Genomic DNA, 15,023 nt, shown 5'->3' with positions numbered 1-15,023 from the left:
GAGGGATAAGGATTTAAATATGGAGAGGCAGTAGGCAGAATCTTTCTAACATGCTTGGTAGTACAGGGATTTGATGTAATAATGCAATCAAATTTAGTTTTTGTCAAGTGAAGATATTTTTGTTCTTGTCTCTAGTATTAAGGATGGACATCCTTGTTGTCACGTTCAGAAATTCACACAAACTTAATCTTCCATATCTTCAGATAAGGGAAAGCAGGCACAGGGACAAAGAGGTTTGTTTTCTGTATATATGTATATCACGGGTTACTTTCTGTGACAGCAGTGTACAAAAGGCTCTATGGATTGGCTACCATTTCTCACCAGTGCTCTCTGTTTTAGGTGGATTTGACACAGAAGCAAATGAATTCAAGTAAATTCAGTCTGTTTGTTTTTTTTTTTCCTTTCTTAAATTTTCCTTGGTTGCATAGTATCTGAACTGTACTGTTGAATAGATGAAAGGGATAATGCATTCACTGAAGACTTAATGTGTAGGTGAGTGTAAAAGTCTTTGTAAAGTAGGAGCACTATGCACAGTTCTATGCTTGCCTTGAAATGTCTCAGCTGATTCAGCCTAACAATGAAAGCAAAAGTATTTACTCTAATGAGATTCTGTGAACCAGAGAGATGAAAGTGGATTAAATAGACTTCTTTCTGGCTAATTGTGGGTCTTGTCTTAAGCGTTTACTATCTTTCTATCAACAGAGAGAGAGAAGGAGAGTGCTGGGTGTTTGCTTCTGCTTGTTGCTGTTAGACTTAAAAGTCCGAGATCTGTAACTAAAAGATTAATGACCCTTTTACTGACTTAGTAAAATGTAATGCAGGAGGCAGCACACCTCCTGTGAAGTGTTGTGCCTGGTGAACTGGATTTAATTGTGTTTCTAATAAAATAGAAAGGCAATATTTTCATAGCAGTTATGCTTTTCATTAACTGATAAGAGGAGGCTTAAAGTGTTGCACATTGTGTTTTTTTTTTTTCATAAAATAGTAAGCAATGACCCTTACAAGGAAAACTGAGAAACAAATGAACGCTACTTCGAGCGATTGTGTAAGCAGTGGAAGTATGGGTGCCAGTTACCTCTAAAAAGTTAATATGGTTTTGAAATGTAACTTTAATTAAGTAGAAAACAGACAGTTGGGTTTTTTTTTTTTTGTTTGTGTTTATATGACCCCTTTAAAAATAAAACAAAATATATCCACAGTTGATTTTTTTCCTCATTTTATTGTAATAGGAAATAAATATTGTACAAATGCATGAATTCTTGTACTGCTTTTTTGTTCAGATGCCTAACAGCTTAACAGATGCCTAACAGCTTAAACTTCTACAAAGAAATGTAAACTCAGTCATGTTTCCTAATTCAATGACAGTAAATAACTATAAGGATTTTAAAATAATGATGATTTTTTTCATCTATGGGCTAAATCAGGGGACCATTAAGATATATTTAGACAGGGGGCATTCGTTTTTCTTCTGGGGCTGTTATTGAACAGTTGGATTCACAGAAGGGAATGCCAAGAGGGGGGAGAAAAAGAACAGGAAATATTACGCTTACGTACCAAGATCATAGGAGGTAAGTTTGCATTTTTGTAATTTTTGATGGGACTGGAGATGTTTGGGAACCCCACTTCACCAAAAATGTAGAATTACTTTCAGGTTACTACTTGTAGCGAAGGCAAAATTTTGCTCATTCTGCTCAGATGTCTTGAGACGGAGAATGAAGAAAAAAGTGTACTAAATGTGCCTTCAAGTCAACTGGGCACAGTGAAGTTGATAATGTAGAAGGACTACTAACAGTCAAAGTTGGACATTTCCCACAGATTTTGTTACTGAAGATTTGGGTTTGATGGAATTGATAGTGCTGGTGCTGGTGTGGGAAAAGAAAGAAATTGACATCGCATACACGAGATGCTTCTAAAAGTCCACAGCTTTCCTAACCCCAAGTAGTGAGTTTAACTTGGACTTAAGCCAATTGCATGGTCTTATAATTGCTCTAGTAACTCATTATTTATTTAACAACAGAAATTACAGGTCCTCTTAATATTCCCATGCCATTCCCATGAATTATGCATGTGTATGTTTCTCACATTACTTAAGAGTTTGACTATACTTTCTTTTGCAAAATTCATGTTTATTTTGTTATGGATTGTTTCACATTGTGCGACATTGCTTTAACTCAATTTCTTTTCATGGATGTGAATTTTTTCCCCGCTTCTCTTTACCAGATTTCTATGTGTTGAAGTATTTTGAACTTTAATTTGGGCAAAGAAATCACGAGTATTCCAAAGGACACAGTACAAAATTATAGCGAATTTAACTTTTTTTCTGCAGGAATTTGAAATGGACTAATTCTGAGCTTTACACTGAGAGACTTTAAGATAAATCATTCTAAGAACTAAATTTAAAAGATAATTTATTTATTTATTTTCCCTCCTGCATTTCTTTGTGATTCTGTTTTTCTTCATTCTATCCTTTTTTCATACTTTTGAATGCCAGGTGAATTTATTCTTGTCTTTGAATGTTCATAGACTACACTGCAGTGATTTTTATTATTTTTCTTCTCTGTGCCACCTCCTATTTTTATCCTGTGTAAAGTTTTTATTTTTCTTTGAATTTACTTCTGTTCTCAGTACATTGGTGATAATGTGCTGTTTAATGTTGAATGCAGAAATCCAGGGTTAGCAAATTGCTGCAGAAAGAACGATTATTGTTTCTTGACTTACTGGTCTAATACTTCAGAATAAGTGGTACAAAATTTCATTGGCCAGGTTATTTCAGGTTGCATTGGATAGTGCTGTGTAAAAGGACATCCTTTAATCTCACTGCTAAATTGCCTTCACGTCTGTATCCTGATTGATTTTTCGCAAGATTCTGTTTTCTATTAAGTTATGACATCCCTCCTGAAAGATCTCTAAATAACCCTCAAATTCAAAATGCTTTTTTTTTTTTTTTCCCCTTCTGCACTCATTAATGAAGGGTATATACTTAAATTATGTGGTTATTGTGATGCACATGTTTTGTTATATGGCCATTTTGTTGACTTTTTTGTCTTGGATATAAGTAAATTGCATAGTTGTTAGATGCCTTGGAGTTTTCTTGGATTATTTGAATGTAGTTTAGCTTGACTTCTGATGTGCCATGTCATTTCCTGCTGACTAACTCTGCTAACTCTTGCAGTGCTTTCAAGTTGCAGAATTTAAATATTTGCGTTGATGCAAATAGTGCGTGTGAGAAGAGGTTGGGAGAGCTTGGTTTGTTTTTCTTAGAGGAGGCTAAGGAGAAGCTAAGTGCCATTCTCACCTACCTAATGGGTGGTCATAAAGATGGAGCAAGACTTTTCTCAGACATGTTCAGTGAAAGGACAAGAGGTGACATACATGTTATAGTAGTGGAAGTTCCTATTAAATCTAAGGAAAAAATCTGCCATCATTCCTCAAAATAAGGGAGGTGAAATACTGGGACAGGCACTTAAAGCAGTTGTGGTAGCTCCATCCTTGGAGATTTGAGTCTTGAGTGCCCAAGACCCCAAGCACCTCAGCCTATTATTAGCCTTGACTTGAGCACAGGCTGGACCAGAGAACTTCCTCAATTCCCTTCCAGCCGAAACCATTGTATGATTCTGTTCTGTGATTCTGTATATATACACACCTCTATTTACCCTCCCGATTTTACATTTTCCTACTACTTTTGTCCTGTACCTGCCTCCCCTTTGCTGGATATTGAAATTATTTGTTATTATACATGTATGTTTTATATCAAGTCTAGACTGTATCTGGACGCTGACAAACTTGTGTTCAAGGAGTTCAAAGATGGCAGTATTACTATTAGCTATATGAAAAATCTTTACTGTTAATTTCAAGCCACTTAGTTTACAGCTCCTTTGGTCACAGATGAGTATACTCATGTTTCATAGTCATTCCTGAACTTTTTCTTCAAGCAACAGTTGTATGTCACACAGGACTGACGGATATTATTTGTTTTCTGTGAGTTCTTCTGATCTGTAAGTGAAGTGTTGTTCAGGTACCTCATGAACTCTCTATGGTTGCCATGGAACTGATGAAGTTCTGCAGTGTGGCGATGTAAGGTATTGAATATGGGGAACATCAGGACAGAATAAATGAACGTGAAAAATAGTTTTGCCATGCAATTTATTTTCGCTGTTATAACATCTGTTTTCTCTAAATGTGGTAGAAATATATTTCCAGTCAGAAAATTAAGCTTTTCAAATTAGCACCTTGCCTTGAAGCATATCATGTGAAAATATGTGTGCAAGAGACCTATAATTAAGCAATTTCCAAAGCAATCGATAAAGAATTGTGCTGTGATAGTTGCTATGTGCTTTAAACAAATGTATTATACATTTCTGTAGAATAAAACTGGAATAATGTAATAGCCCAAACTGTCTCAGTTATGTAAGTGGTTATTACCATGGTATTGTCTGCACAATAACCTTTGTGAATCTTTGTATTCTCTCTCTCAATGTCTTGAAATACTCCCTTTAAATCTGGTCAAAATAGTTCTTTTTAAATGCTAGTCTGGTCATTACATAGTGCAAATAATTTGGTTCTGAAAAATTCCATCATATAACCGAAAGTTTCAAGTGTTGGTTTTAATATATTTTTGTGCGGTTAAAGACTGCTGAGAGATGGATCAGCTATAAAGTAGCTGAATAATAGTAGAAGATATGCTATACTAAGATGCTTCACCTTTCACATAAGTCATTTTGCATTGCAGTATACATTCTTTGATCCAAGAGAATCATGTAGCAATATACCTGTTTAAAAAACAATGTTATTTTACTTTCCTTTGAAATATCTAACTTGATATTATGTAGCTTTGGAAGTCCTCTTTATTGGAGTAGGTTCCCAATGTACTAGGAGAATACCTTATCTTGAACACAAGAGAAGAAACAACAGAAAATGGATGGGAAAAGAGATAAGAAAGAATATTGCTTTATATACTGGAGTTATATAACTTTATCCCATCTTAAAAGAGATCAAAATGCTCCCCTCTTTTTGAGGGCTCCCATAGCATGTTCTACTTATTGCCTTTCTGAGAAGGAAATTATTGCTTGAGATCAATAATTTTAGAAGTGGCATGTAGCAAGATTTCAGCTTAATTGCGGGATCATGAGACCAGAAATCTTAGATGATGCAAGAAATTCCATTTTAATAGGCAGATATGAGTCTGCTGGAAATGGTGTCCACTTGATCCTAAACATAGGTTGGCGGGTTTTCTTTTTCTGGTACTTGCTCTCATAGCTCACTCTGTTCTTGTTAAATATCAAGTCCCTCATTTATTCATATCAACTCTCTTTGGCTGTGATACATTTGTGTTCCAATTAATCCAACAGATTAATTGCATGGAAAACATAATTTTATTAGTTATTATCTTCTGTCTTTCAATTCAATTTCCCCATTGTATTTTTTCCCTTTTAAAAGTGAGTTATTCCAGTCTTCCCTCCCTGTGCATATACTGAATATTTTTCTTCTCTTCAGCATTCTTTCTGAGCTGAATAGATCGCGCTAATAACAGTATTCCTGTTGGTTGCTAGTTAATATAACATAGCCTGTTTTGTACAGTGTCAAATCACAATTTTTATGTATCTTGAGAGGTTACCTGTTTTTTGACAACTGCATTAGTGGGAAGTCTTCAATAATATCCACAGATTTTTATTTTTATTTTTATTTTTATTTTATTCGTAAGTTTTGGTGAACTGAGCTCAGAAACCTCCCTGGAGGTGTCTGATCGCGGTGCGGTGATTCCCAAATGAAAGCATCCACATTTAAACTGCATCCATGTCAATTGAAAGCATGGTGGTTGGCAAGAGTAAGGCTAATGTAATTAAAAATTTCTTGATGGCATTTAGGTCAAAATCTGAAGGCAAAAGTAGTCTAGTATATGCATTTGATGTAGATCATAATTTGTAGGAGTCTTTAATTAGGTCTCTGATTTTTAAATAAAAACTGTTTTGTTTAACTCTTTGTTTCTCAATGTGTTTGTCAATTTATGTTTTATGAGAATAGTGTAAAAACACTGAAATCAATGTTCTCTGGAGAGAAAATTGTCAATCATCAATGTGAGCTGCGCAAAACAGATTATATGTTTTTTGTTAATTAGGAAAAATATCTTGAACTGCAATGCAGTTGGTGCAATTTTCCAATGATTTTGTAATGGTGGAAATGCACATGGGGATACGCATAGAGGAAAGTGATGTTTCTTGATAAGAAAACTCTACTTTGCTCTCCTGATCGAGTGTGCTCTCTTAGAAAGAAGCACTCCTGCGTTCAAAAGCTGATTTGTGTGCCACATACGTAACCTGTTTGATTTTAGTAATACATATTACCATCCTATATTAATTTTCAAGTTTGCCAAGGCTTGTTTTATAATTATACAGGCTGTAGTGCGTGTAACAATTATCGTGTGTTATTTAGTATTATGTTCTGCTGTAAACCTGGAAAAAAACAAAAGCTGTAAACTCTAGAAAAGTCTGAAAGTGACACATTGTGACTAGGAATGGGAATATCAGGGCTTCGTGCTCAGGATTCTCACTGCTTTGCTGAGTCACTCTGGGCAAAACTCTTACCACCTTCTTCCTTAGATTTCTCCTCTATAAACTCAGATAATTCTGGGTGTTCAAAAGGTTAATTTGCAAATGTGTATGAAGGCTTTAAGAATGTAGAGTGAAAAGCACTTTATAAGGAAGCATAGTATTAAAATGCCAGATTCTGAATTATATGTCGGTGGCCTATCAGAATATATTTAAATCAAATGGAAAAAAGCCTTTTATTAAAAAAAAATACAAAAAATCAATCATTTAGACTATTTCTTTGTCTGCCAAATATTCAGGCTAGCAGTCTACAGATTAGTTTTATACTGTTCTTTCCCACTGAAAGCAGAGGCAATAGATCAATGCTTAGTATTTCAAAGATTTCAGAAACAAAGGTGTTTGTGAACAAGGTCCTCCTGAATAAGGTAAGAATACGATTCAGTTTGACTGTGAAAGTAGGTTTTTTGTACTGAGATAAGGTCACTGAATGTTAATGTTTTTAGGAACTTTGTTGTACTTCATGTATTAGTTAGAACAGCAACAGTACTGTTGAGTTGAGTATCTTCAGGAACAGTAGCTGTAAAAAGAGTAACAAGATACGATTTCTTCTCTTTACAACAAGCCTCATTTTCAGCCTAGGTTGCCTTTATGTGGTCCTTTGTACTGGACCTAATAAAGCTGGAGCTTTAGGAATAATTTCAGCTAACCATGCATATTCTGAGCAAGCTGTAATTATCTGGGAGGAGGACCCATACGTTTTGGTGGTAGTATGTTGAATAATCCTCATTGAGCCTGAGTACTCAAAGTGTAAATAATTTAAAGATGTGCAGATAATATCACAAGAGAACAGAAGCTGTTTTAGAATTCTGTTCCCTTCTATGAATAAGTAGTACCTAATCCCCTGAAATCAAGTTGAGGTAACTTTACTTACAAGATAGTGAGGGCAGAAATAGATATAGTCTACAGAAAGGACATCAGATATGATTAGTAGATGTGGAAAGATTTGAATAACCTGGGAGAAGTAACTTATTCACTTTTACAGAGAGACAAACAAGAAAAGTCTGAATAAAAGGTAATCTTGTAAGAAGGACAGTGCTTTAAAATAAGCCTAACAAACAAAAGGAATGAGACAGCTAAATTCTTCTGGACGTCAGCTAATAATCAATCAATGTGGCTAAGGAAAAAAGATATGGACAATTTCTGTAGTTTTCCAGACTTGGTGTGCTGTTTTGATCTCCCTTTGAAGTATTTGGTAGGGGCATTTGTTAATAAGAACAACAACTCTCAACATGAACTATATGGCAATTCTTATGCTTCTTTTTCAGCCCTAATGATTTCTGCTTTTAATTCAGCAAATCATGTGAATTTTATTTGTATTTTTGTTCTTAAACTTTTAACACATATATGATTTCTTCTGCTGAAGAAATTGAGCAAATTGCTCAGTACCTTTTATCAAAATCAAATTAATGAATGAATCTCATTAAAGGCAAATCAAAATATATGGCTTTGTTTTCTTACAGACTGGACAGTCATTAATAACTTGTGATTAACTATATACGTGTAATTCTATTGTAATCTAATCTTCAGGCAAATATAACTGAATATTGTTGAACAGAAGGAAGCAGAGGTGGCCATGCAGAAGTTGAACTATTTCTGGGCTAAGTGCTTTTTGTGTTGAGAGTGCTAATTCTGATGTCTGGTTGCAGGAGAATTGTTTTCTGGTGTGTATTGTCACTATGGAGCACAAAGGTCATGTTCTTGTATGTACAGATCTGAGTAACTTTCTCATTCTAGAATGCCTTTGAATTTCAGTGAGTTGAGGTAGGTTCTGCAAGACCAGATACTTGATAAATTCTCTTTAAGTCTACAGCATACTGTGTTGATGGCATGTGTGACAACTGAAAAAAATGGTGTTGGGTCCCCTGGGAAATTAACATGTTTAATTGAAGGAAGGACAAATTGACTTAATTTACATAACTGTAATAGGATTCTAATGTTAAAATTTGGCTAACTATTGCCTCTTAAAAGTAATGGAAAGGTATTGGGTTGATGTTACAGAAATTCTTGATAATCTGTCTAAGGGTGCAGGGGGATCTGGCTCGAATGGAGCATAACAAAAATGTTGAACATCCTTAAAGAGCTGTGGGAAACTGATATCTCTTCAAGGTGAAGTAAACTCAGTTGTTTCTTTTTTTTTTTATAAAAATAATAAATAACTACTCATAAACTTACATTTGAGTAACCATTTGAGCTTGGGTTTCTTGGTGCTCCTGATATGTAGCAAAGAAACTCTCTAAGGTGAATGAATGCAGGAGCAAAGCCAGCTGTACCACTTGCTTCTAAAACATCTTTCTCCCCAGTTAAACAGCTTCCTTTGCAACACCAATTTTTAACTCTTTCTGCAGGTGAGTGAGAAAGGACACAACAGCAGTTATGCCTCTTATAGCTGTGCCATAGATATGCCTTTTCACAAAGGCCTGCTTAAGAACAACATGATAGATGTATCAATTACAGGTATACCCTCTGGTCATCAAGTCCTGCTAGCATTTAGCAAACTGGGGTATGGACCAAAACCTCACTATATTTGGTTTGAGAATATGGGGGAATTTCTGTTACTATAACATATTAGTGAGAGATTTAACCTTTTTTTTAATGTTTATATGAGATAGTCAATTGAAGGATACTCTGGAATGACAAATGTGCTAGCAAACCTTATTGCGTAAGTGACTTAGAACAAACGCAAAGGTAGCATCTTCATTGATTTCTACATGATGTATATGCTTTTCACTTTGCAATCAGTACTGCAGCAGCTTCCAACTTGGGATTTCTAGTTCTGAGGGTGTAATTTTTCTTTTTCAAAATAGGCTTACATCCATTTCTACTCTGTATTCTCAGATTTTCTGAGCTCCTTGGCTAGGGAGTGATAGTAGACACCACTCAGAGGTTGGGCCTTTAATGCAGGCAGCTATAGAGACATGAGAGCTGCTGGCTGGTAGGAGCTCTTCCAAGCTCCTTGACAGTAAGTGAGGAAGTTCTGTAAAGCTAAGAATTCTTGAGAACTTCAAGTTACCTTGGCAATCTTATGGCTTTGACATTCTCCTCTTTAGATTTGAGAGCAGGGCTGCAGCTCAGGGCTTCAAGGTGCTGTGTTCCCAGATCTTTGAGCAGAGCACTAGTGCTACAGCGAGAGTGTGGCTTCACCAGAAAGCTTCCATCAGAGACGTATCTGTGATTTGGTCTCCTCATCAGAGATGTCAGCGCAAACCTCTCTTTATTCAATGAGTTGTCACTTTCTGATAACCCCTGTGTTCACCCAGAAGTTTCTACCAACTGTAAGAAGTGTGGTACAGTGGTATCTAATGGAAAAAGTTCCTAAGTGTGTGTTGATTTAGATGTTAAAGTTGCCATTACCTAATCTAATTTTGGAGAAAAATTGTAAAACTTTAGAGCATCAGTTGTTGATCCGCACAGTTGATTTTTCTCTTTTTATAATAACACAGATGAGACTTTTGATGTTTTTCAAGGGAATTTTAAAGGTGTTAGGCTGATTTTGGAAAACTTTAATATATGGATGCATGACACCAAGACTTCAAAGATCTGTGTGCAAATTTGCTACCTGTATTGTTATGTTTATGCTATTAGTGTTAATGCTACACTAACTAAAGATGGATTGAGATGGTGTATGTGAGTTTCCTGTAGGCCACAGCTGTGCGAGTACGTGCACATAAGTATTTGTCTTAAAGTAACTGATGCAGGGAAGCTCATCTCCTGTTTTATCTTGTAGTAACGTGCCTATTTATGGAAATAAACATCAATGAAACTAATAACTAAGATCTGAAAATGCTGCCAATTGGAAGTGGGATGAACAAAAAATCATCTTTTTGGCAGAGCTGAGATGGTGTAGATTTTGTGCATTTCTTATTCTAGAACCTGTGGTTTACATTGCTAAATAAAATATTTAGTTACCTTTTTCCATACTTTCTCTGTATCCAAAGCATCTTCCTTTTTCATTGCACTGAACTCTTTGTCCTATAAATCTCAAGCTACCTTCATAATCCAGCTGGTTTTCCATTACTGACCTTCACTTTTCTCATTTTTTTTGGTCTTCCCAGTGTATTAACAAGAAAAGTCTCATGGGAAAGTTGCTGATGGATCTTGTATGCATTACTTTAGGAGAATTTGCTTTCTTTCTGAAGACAATCGTGTCAAACCAAGAGGAAACAAAAGCTGATGTAGGGACGTTTCAGTGCAGAAACTGGTTTGGTTGCAGTCATTGACTTGAGGGATGAGTAGAATAATAAATTCTCCTGAAATAAGTGGGATGAAGAAGAGTATAGAACATGATATTGTATGTTTGCGTTTCTTAAGGCCTGAAATATAGGCAGCATCAGGAGAAAAGGACAGAAGTTAAACTGTGGGTTAAATATTAAGCTAGTATAACATCTAAACTGAAATATTTGCCATGGATATTCATAATAGAATGAGGAAATCAGTACATTCAGGCTTTATCACAGAGCACTTGTGGCTTGTGTTCTGGAATTTGGCAGTTATAGAAACTTTGATTTAATGTACAAAATACACTCAGGGCAGGGGATGTGTGCATTGCTGTGTTTGCTAGTTTGGAAAAGAAGAACTGGGCTGGGATCCTAGTCTGTCATTCACATCTACAGCAGTGCTGCTCCTGAACCACTAAGCTGCCCTTGCCTTTGACCTTTGCAGGGTTGAAATAATTTTGAAAATAGTAGCTAGGTGAGTAAATGGATACAACAAGTGACCATTAGAAAGCAATCTATGTTTTCCTGGTTTTGTTCCACCTTTATAAGAAAAACATCTGTTCAATTCCCAGTTTATTTGATGCTTAGGCATCTGTTCAGTGCCTCTGATTTTTTCACTATAGTTGGCAGGGGTGTGATTTCTATAGCTTCTGTTGATGCCTTTTAACTCTGAGTTGCATAAATAAAGTTAACTTCTAAAAAGAATTTTTATTTTCTTTTTAGAAAAAGAGGGTTCAGATGCTGAAAAGGCCTGATGGCTTCTTTTCTTTCTTGAATTGTATTTCAATGGGGATGTGGAATTTTCACTTCATTATTGACAATTCTTTAGGTATAAGCAAAATGATAGCTGGTTTGAATTTTCTATGTCTTGGATAGGTGAATTCATGTAATGTATCTCAGAGCATTTGGCTTGGCTTTTTCTTCAGTACCTGCCTGTATTCCAGGTCCAAATAAATGCATTAATGATGCTGCATAGTGTTCCAGGTGTCTTTCTGACTCTTGGGGTATGAAAGGATTATGAGTTTCTGTATTCCTATTACGTTATGTACCATTGTCCAATTGGATTCATCAACCCAAATTATTTTTAGTCATCTGTATGGGTTTCTAAATTTTACTTTCTCTTAAAACAGCATTGCTCTATAATACAGAAGCAGACATAGTTAGACATCTACTGTAGGATTTCACAAGAATAGAAATAGTAAGAACTCATTTTTGGCTTCAGAATATGAATCAGAATACATGAGAAGCAGATAGTTTAGAGAAAAAATCAGATGAAAACTATATTGTGCATCTTTTACTGGTGTCACAATTCTGCTTCTTGCTCTGCTTTAACCAACTAGACCATATAGCAACTTTCTTCTCTTTGCATACTTGAGATAACTCAGTACACCTTGGTAGTGTAAGTAAAATCTGAGGTGCAGTTTTTGTATGGTTTTTGAAACAAATTTTGAAAAATCTGTTGTTGAAGCTGTGTAAATGTAACTTTTTCCTAGCAATATTTCAAGTAGATATCTACAATGATACTGTATACACAAATGCACTAAAAATGGTGAGCCAACTGGATTTAATTGTTTTGACAGTGTGTAGTGGTGCTGTGACATTCTAAAAGAAGCTTATTTCTCATTAACAATCAGTTATGTCCAGATTGTTCAGGTATTTTGAAATTAAGTGATTTCAGCAGTGCTGCTCAGATGCCTTGCTCTGAAACCTTGAGTTATATTCTGCGCTGTATAAATGTGGTAAGCACAGTTTGTCCTAGCTACCCTTGTCTTCTATGTTTTCACTGTGCATATAGGTTGGGTTCTATGTCTGATTCTATGTGAAGATAGAAGATTTTATGTGAGTCAAGATGAATGAGTGAAGAAAGAAATGAGTCTGTTCTGCACACATATTCATAATTCTGCAGACAATTCATAATAAAGACTGTTTCCATTGCTTTCAGCTACTGTGTACTGAGTCAGTAGTCTGCAGTAGTGATCAATATCTGCATGACTGGTCAATTAATATAAAATAATACTGGCCATAAATAATTGATAGATGTAGGAAAAAATCATGCTCCTGCCCTTCTTTTTCTTCCTTGTCTCCTGCCTGATCTGTTAATATTGTCTTTTTGATCTAAAGGTTTAGAAAGTTGGTATTAAAAGCCTTGATTTATAATCTGTCCCTAGAAATGTTCTAAAAAATTTTCTTCAATGCTAAAAGTTTATATATTTTTATGATGTTGGAAAAAACCCACAACCTAGCTCAAAACATTCCCTCTTCACCCTGCAAATCTCTTGATCTTATGAGAAAAATGTAGATCTTCACAAAAATGTTATTTCAAATGTAGTACAAACTTTCTTGTACAGTCTAACAATATGGTGGCCTTTTAGAACTCAGAGGTGCTCTTCACAGCTGATAAGTTCTGTAGTTTTTCACCTGCTGATACCAATTTACTTTCATTTCAGATTTTTTCTAGAAGGTTTTTAGTATATGTTCAATTGACCTGGTTGATTTTGGTCTTGTATTTAGTTGTGTCAAGGTCCTAATTGGATCTCCCTTTTGTTTTTCCCACTTTATGTTGTCACAGGACGTTAGCTTACTGAACTGTTGATCTAGTTTGTCTTAATTTCTGCAGAGTGGTTCTGTGCCTCTGGAAACATGCTCTTGTGTAGACTAGAAACTTCTGGAATACTCAGCAATGTTTAAAGGTCTTCTCATTATAATGAAACATTTTTCCCTCTGTAGTAACAAACACACCAAATGCACATTTTAATTTTTATTTTATCATGGGTTTTTAGTTGTGCACCTGCAACAATGCAAGGGGTCTGCTTTCTTCTACATGTTATTTTTTTTAACCTCCTTTGCTTGTATGTGCTCTGGGAAAAGGGAAGTGTGTACAGAAGGAATGAAACTGGAATGGAACATCTTTGGTAAAAATGTTTCTCCTGGTAGTAATCACTTTCCATTATTTTTATTGTTGAGGAAATAGCATACTTCTCGTGAAAGAAAACTCCAGGATACTGATAAGGACCATGTGGAATCACCTACATTTGTCTGTAGAGTTGAGCTTTATTTAGAATGGTTAATGCTGATCAGGAGCTAACAATGTTTCTGACTCCCTGCCAGCTCCATACCCAATTACTCTGGTCCCTGGAGTGTGGTGCTGAGGCACTGCAGCTGACTCGTAATGCAGCATCATGCCAGAATTAACCCTGCTGAGCCAGCTCCAATATTTTCCCCATCTGTATTCTGCTTATTTTCCATGCTAAAAAATCTGCTAAAACCGAAAGCTGAATGTAGTCATCAAATTGTCAACATAAAATTCCTCTATTTTGTATGAATATGAACCAGTTCTAATTTTGTGTTCTGTAATATTTCACAGAATGCTCTTTCCTAATTAAAGTAGCTTACAGATGCAGAAATCTTTTTCTGCTCGTTGTACCCTGCCTGCCAAGTCAGCTGACTGTAAAGTTTGATGCGCATCCAGCTTTCTACCAGCTGATTGTTTACTGAAGTCAATATTTGATTGTTAGCAAAACACTATTTCTGGACTTGGCTGAAGTAAAGAATTTTTTTTTTGGAGTTGGGTAAATGGCATTTTTGGAAGTAAGAATCCGTATTTGTGTCTTTTTCTTTTAGTCCCCCTGGATCCCATGTAGTCACTGACTTCTGTAACATGGTCTGCTACGCAGAATGAACCTTCTCCAGGGGAATCTCCTTACAGGTCACCTGTGCATCTTCTGAAAAGAAGTCAGTGTTGGTGTATGACTGCTCTAAGAGCTTCACTGTTGGTGGATGAGAAACACAGTGTTTGTGGAAAAAGTAGACTTTGCTCAATTCTCCATTCCTCTGCAATTAAACTTGCTGCAGGCATCTGGATTGTTGAAGTATTTTGGAACAAGAAATTTGAATGATCCATGAATGCTATCATGTAGATTCACAAAGTGTATCTTAACATTAGTCAACAAATTAGAAACACCTCACCGCATTTAAGCAAAACGTCCAGACTTAAGGAACCAGAATATGTATATGTAAGATGTAACTGATTAGACAAACAACTTTGTGTAGGTATAATGCGTCTGCCTTGATAACAAAGGTTTTGAACTTGATGTATAAGCTGCAGTAATAAAAAATTATTCTTAATCGTTATCAGCCACTGAATGTAACCTCTTCTTTGTGAAAACGTATTGAATCTTGAAGTTAAAAGTGCAAGTCAGCACAT

At 35.6% G+C, this 15,023-nt stretch overlaps 1 protein-coding gene across 1 annotated transcript in view; it reads left to right on the top strand.

Moving 5' to 3' along the window:
• Positions 1–15,023, top strand: part of DNER (delta/notch like EGF repeat containing) — a 128,272-nt gene that overhangs the window by 1,150 nt on the left and 112,099 nt on the right. The gene's annotated exons all lie outside the window — the stretch shown is intronic.

This window comes from Pezoporus occidentalis, unplaced genomic scaffold (genome assembly GCF_034315485.1).
Source record: "Pezoporus occidentalis ecotype Australia unplaced genomic scaffold, CSIRO_AGI_Poc_V1 ctg59, whole genome shotgun sequence".
Taxonomy (NCBI): domain Eukaryota; kingdom Metazoa; phylum Chordata; class Aves; order Psittaciformes; family Psittacidae; genus Pezoporus; species Pezoporus occidentalis.
This window is presented reverse-complemented; position numbering and strand designations above follow the sequence as displayed.